The sequence below is a fragment of the Ranitomeya imitator genome, chromosome 10, assembly GCF_032444005.1.
Source record: "Ranitomeya imitator isolate aRanImi1 chromosome 10, aRanImi1.pri, whole genome shotgun sequence".
In the NCBI taxonomy this organism is placed as follows: Eukaryota; Metazoa; Chordata; class Amphibia; order Anura; family Dendrobatidae; genus Ranitomeya; species Ranitomeya imitator.
The window spans coordinates 81009042-81015041 of NC_091291.1; the positions used below are offsets into that span (position 1 = coordinate 81009042).

The 6000-nt window shown below is 41.8% G+C and overlaps 1 protein-coding gene across 1 annotated transcript in view; it reads right to left on the reverse strand.

Moving 5' to 3' along the window:
• Positions 1 to 5246, reverse strand: part of USP2 (ubiquitin specific peptidase 2) — a 127086-nt gene extending 121840 nt beyond the window's left edge. Inside the window, exon 1 of the mRNA XM_069742655.1 lies at positions 4750 to 5246. The gene's annotated coding sequence lies outside the window, so the exon portion shown is untranslated. The remainder of the gene's footprint in view (positions 1 to 4749) is intronic.
• Positions 5247 to 6000: the final 754 nt, after the last annotated feature.

The following is a 6000-nucleotide window of genomic DNA, read 5'->3' on the forward strand; positions in this document are numbered from 1 at the left end:
TCCTGGGCAAGTGTATTTGTGATATTTCACCCATAATCCCCATACAGAACAATAATTATACCCATATTCCTATCAGAAGTAGATGAAGTATGTTCCTGGGCATGTGTATTTGTGATATTTCACCCATAATCCCCATACAGAACAATAGATATACCCATATTCCTATCAGAAGTAGATGAAGTATGTTCCTGGGCATGTGTATTTGTGATATTTCACCCATAATCCCCATACAGATCAATAATTATACCCATATTCCTATCAGAAGTAGATGAAGTATGTTCCTGGGCATGTGTATTTGTGATATTTCACCCATAATCCCCATACAGATCAATAGATATACCCATATTCCTATCAGAAGTAGATGAAGTATGTTCCTGGGCATGTGTATTTGTGATATTTCACCCATAATCCCCATACAGAACAATAATTATACCCATATTCCAATCAGAAGTAGATGAAGTATGTTCCTGAGCATGTGTATTTGTGATATTTCACCCATAATCCCCATACAGAACAATAGATATACCCATATTCCTATCAGAAGTAGATGAAGTATGTTCCTGGGCATGTGTATTTGTGATATTTCACCCATAATCCCCATACAGATCAATAATTATACCCATATTCCTATCAGAAGTAGATGAAGTATGTTCCTGGGCATGTGTATTTGTGATATTTCACCCATAATCCCCATACAGATCAATAGATATACCCATATTCCTATCAGAAGTAGATGAAGTATGTTCCTGGGCATGTGTATTTGTGATATTTCACCCATAATCCCCATACAGAACAATAGATATACCCATATTCCTATCAGAAGTAGATGAAGTATGTTCCTGGGCATGTGTATTTGTGATATTTCACCCATAATCCCCATACAGAACAATAATTATACCCATATTCCTATCAGAAGTAGATTAAGTATGTTCCTGGGCATGTGTATTTGTGATATTTGTAACTACTGTACTACTGTAACTGATATTTGTAACTACTGTAACCTCCTGCTCTGTGGCCTCCCCTCTAACACTCTTGCACCCCTCCAATCTATTCTAAACTCTGCTGCCCGACTAATCCACCTGTCCCCCCGCTATTCCCCGGCCTCTCCCCTCTGTCAATCCCTGCACTGGCTCCCCATCACCCAGAGACTCCAGTACAAAAACCTAACCATGACATACAAAGCCATCCACAACCTGTCTCCTCCATACATCTGCGACCTCGTCTCCCGGTACTTTCCTGCACGCAACCTCCGATCCTCACAAGATCTCCTTCTCTACTCCCCTATTATCTCCTCTTCCCACAATCGCATACAAGATTTCTCTCGTGCATCCCCCCTACTCTGGAATGCTCTACCACAACATATCAGACTCTCGCCTACCATCGAAACCTTCAAAAAGAACCTGAAGACCCACCTCTTCCGACAAGCCTACAACCTGCAGTAACCACCGATTGACCAAACCGCTGCACAGCCAGCTCTACCCTCACCTACTGTATCCTCACCCATCCCTTGTAGATTGTGAGCCCTCGCGGGCAGGGTCCTCTCTCCTCCTGTACCAGTTGTGACTTGTATTGTTAAAGATTATTGTACTTGTTTTATTATGCATACCCCTCCTCACATGTAAAGCGCCATGGAATAAATGGCGCTATAATAATAAATAATAATAATAATAATAATATTTCACCCATAATCCCCATACAGAACAATAGTTATACCCATATTCCTATGAGATGTTGATGAGATATATCACCAGGCGTGTGTAACCTGATATTCTACACATAATCCCATATAGTTACAATCTTTTTTCCCTGGTTCTATTATTAAACTTTAATCCAGCCCTGTGGATGTTCTGATTCATTTAAGTATTTCCATTGAATTCCCTTCTTGCTATATTACAAGAAGTCATTTCCTGGGCTGCATTTGTAAAATGTGCTGCCATCTAGTGGTGGAGTCTAGTATTGCAGCCCATCATCCCATCATCCCATAATCCCAATATGCAGTTTAGTCCGTCCCCTTCCTCTGGATCAACATGTTAGGGCTTGTTAGGTTAGGCTATGGGTTGAAATAGATGGACTTATAGTCTTCCTTCAACCTTAATAACTATGTAACTATGTAGAACACTGCAGAATTGTCTGACAGCGGCTTATGACCCAAATAGATGAACCAATATTAAATGGAATGAACGCTCATAGGAAAGCTGGTTCCAACTATTAGTACATCTGAACAGGCCGGCAATCACTCAGCCAATGAGAAAAACACTCTTTTTTGTCAGGTCTGCTGATTTTTAGGCCAGCTTAAAGCCATCTTTATAATCAGCACATCAGCTCAGTGGAGCCAAGAGTGCTTATGAATGTTGGCAGAGACAGTTTTTTGGCAAAACAAGCCAGATACGGAACAATCTGCATCCAACTTGTGGATCATTGTCGAGCAGTTCATAGCTACTCAACCAACATATATTGAACATAACTTGACATGTTAATTTGTGTAATTATAACATACATATTAGATCATCTGCTGAACAATGTCGTAACTTGAAATTCAAGCGCTAAATCTCTAATAGGGCCCCCAACTATCACAGGTCTGTAATAATATTAGAAATTCAATATGAGCCAAAGGGGTTTATTGAGCTCACCTAGGCTCTCTGGTCCAGGTGCGACTGCAAACTTTGCACCTACTACAGTACAACCCTGCTGCTGAATAGACATTATTATTACTGTATTTTCCGGCATATAAGACGACTGGGCGTATAAGACGACCCCCAACTTTTCCAGTTAAAATATAAAATCTTCTCAAAAGTCGGGGGTTGTCTTATATGCCAGGTGTCGTCTTATAGGGTGGGTGCGGAGCAATCTGCAGTCGACATATATAGTGGGGGGGGGAGTGGTCCCGATGACGAGGTGAGGGAGCGCCTCACCAGGAAGGTGTAAGTGAAGCAAACTGTCAGCGTCTGGGATGCCAGGGTTATGCAAAAAAGAGAGAGAGCGATGCTGTGCCTAGAAAAACACTCTTTCACTCATCTGGCTCGCCCTTGTATCCTATTATCTCCTTCTCTGCCTCTGCTTCACTTAAGGCCCCTTCACACTAAGCGACGCTGCAGCGATACCGACAACGATTCGGATCGCTGCAGCGTCGCTGTTTGGTCGCTGGAGAGCTGTCACACAGACCGCTCTCCAGCGACCAACGATGCCGGTAACCAGGGTAAACATCGGGTAACTAAGCGCAGGGCCGCGCTTAGTAACCCGATGTTTACCCTGGATACCATGCTAAAAGTAAAAAAAAACAAACACTAGATACTTACCTACCGCTGTCTGTCCTCCAGCGCTGCGCTCTGCTTCTCTGCTCTCCTCCTGTACTGTCTGTGAGCCGGAAAGCAGAGTGGTGGCGTCACCACTCTGCTTTCCGGCTCACAGCCAGTACAGGAGGAGTGCAGAGCGCAGCGCTGGAGGACAGACAGCGGTAGGTAAGTATCTAGTGTTTGTTTTTTTTTACTTTTAGCATGGTAACCAGGGTAAACATCGGGTTACTAAGCGCGGCCCTGCGCTTAGTTACCCGATGTTTACCCTGGTTACCAGTGAAGACATCGCTGGATCGGTGTCACACACGCCGATCCAGCGATGTCTCCAGGGAGTCCAGCGACGAAATAAAGTTCTGGACTTTGTTCAGCGACCAACGATCTCCCAGCAGGGGCCTGATCGTTGGTCGCTGTCACACAGAACGATTTCATTAACGATATCGTTGCTACGTCACAAATAGCAACGATATCGTTAACAATATCGTTATGTGTGAAGGTACCTTTACACCTTCCCGGTGAGGTGCCCCCTCACCTCATCATTGGGGTCGCTCCCCCCACAATATGCGGCCACCGCAAATTACTCCGCATCTGCCCTATAAGACGACACCTGGCGTATAAGACGACACCCGACTTTTGAGAAGATTTTCAGGGGTTAAAAAGTAGTCTTATACGCCAGAAAATACAGTATTGATTTTAAAAAAATACAAGACTAAGTTGGTGGCAGATCCTCAGCAGAAGACATCAACATCATTTTTATATTTTTCTTTATGTCTGATGGACTTTTATTTTTACAACAACCATGTATAATCCAAATTGGAAATATAAGGAGATAAATTGTGTGATTGATACAGCTATTCAGTTATAACTTTTTGCGACTTATTTCTCACTGGTATCTTCACCTTCACAGCTAAAGGGTTATAATAACAAATGCAGGCAGCTATAGCTTGTCCACCTAATCCAGAGTCATCTCAGTTAATCTGTTTTTTTTTATATATTTTTTATGTTATCATATATGATCATTTATACAAACCTGCAACTGCGAAAGTTGCAAAATGGACATAGTGGCTATAAATTACATCTTCTGGCGAGCCTTCAGGCAGCCCTCCCTGTTCTGAACCTGATGCTTGCATAACCCTACATTGAGAACAACTAAGCTCACAATGCTACAAATAGCATAAAGAGCAAAAAACTCATAAATATACTGAGTGGGCGCTCATATTTATTAGCCACGAAAACTCTGGCCCTGTAAGATTGCTGACAATGGCAGCAAAAAACCAATCCAAATCTCTCTGAAGCGCAGTCGGAAAAGAAAAGTGCGAAAAAGTTTGCTAAACAAAACTTTACGAGTGAAAAAGATTTGAGGTGTGATATTAAAAAGAATAAGCCTCTCTTGGTACCAGTGCGCCTGGGCTGAGAATACAGAAGGAAAACACTTCATCCACAGTACAAAGACACTCACCCCCTTCCTTCATGCAGTTGTAGGCCTTGTTTCCAGTGCTACAGACCAACTCTTTGTCCTACGCATGGATGTCTCCCCCTTTTTTCTTCGCCCTTGTTTTCTTGTCTCTAATCTCGTCTGATAAACTTTTCTTCTTTTTTTCTCGGATCTTTTTATAAATTATTCTTCAGACTCCTAATCTTAAGCTTTTCCGTCTCTTGTTAAAGCTGCAACCAACGAGTCTGGCTTTCTCCGTTCTTTCTTTCTTTCTGGTACTAGTTCCTACAGCTCATGTAGATCCTCTATCTTTACCTCTAGACAGGTCTTCTTAGATGTTCTTCAAGTTTGTCTCTTGATCTTAAAGTCTTCCAACATTCGTCCTGCGTCAGATGAACTCTTTTCCATTGGATTCTTGTAGTATCTTGTAGCCTTGTCTTGAGCTTGTTCCTTTCTCTCTGTCTCTAGTTCTCCACCGCCTGTTTTCCTCCTCATTCCTGTAAGAGGAGCCGCTGTGTCTCACATGGCTGCTGAGTCCCTGTTACCTTGGGAATGACCCTGATTACAAACACTTTTCATGCTGCTCATTGAGCGAACTGAAAGGACTGAGTGACTTACCAAATTCTACCTAGTGTTTACCAAGTCAAACAAGTACAGACCTGTCCTACAAATAAACAGGGGATCCAGTGCACATAAGGGATCCACAGCCCAGGAGAGGATTTCTGTATAATATCTGTGTACAAATACACTAGAAACTGATGGTTAAACTTGTTTGTTGGTCAGAAAAATCGAAAAGGCAAGCCATTCCCGATCCCTTTAACCCGTGAGAACAATTCCATAAATTACTGACATATCGGAGTACGATGTACAGAACCACAATACTTCTGCACCATTTCCGTGTCCATATTGGTAAAGTGGCTCTACATTTGATTCTAACCTTCTTTTGTGACCATCTAGTAGTTTTTTTTAACTGCCCATACACATTAGATTATTGATAGAAATTGGATACAACAATTATCTAATTTTTTGTTGATGTCCAATGCAAATTATTAGTCTTAAAATAGTAGTTAAAAAAAAAGACCTCAAAATGCGACTTTATCACTGTTTCTGGGTTGCGCTGGTCTGGAGTTTGCAGTCTCTATGACCCTACTATAATTTTGTAATTATTCATTTTTGAAAATGGCAAAATATATCCATAATACAGAACTGTACTGTAGCACATTAGTGTTAATGGGTATCTACCACAATAATAAAACCATCCAATCTAAAAGATCT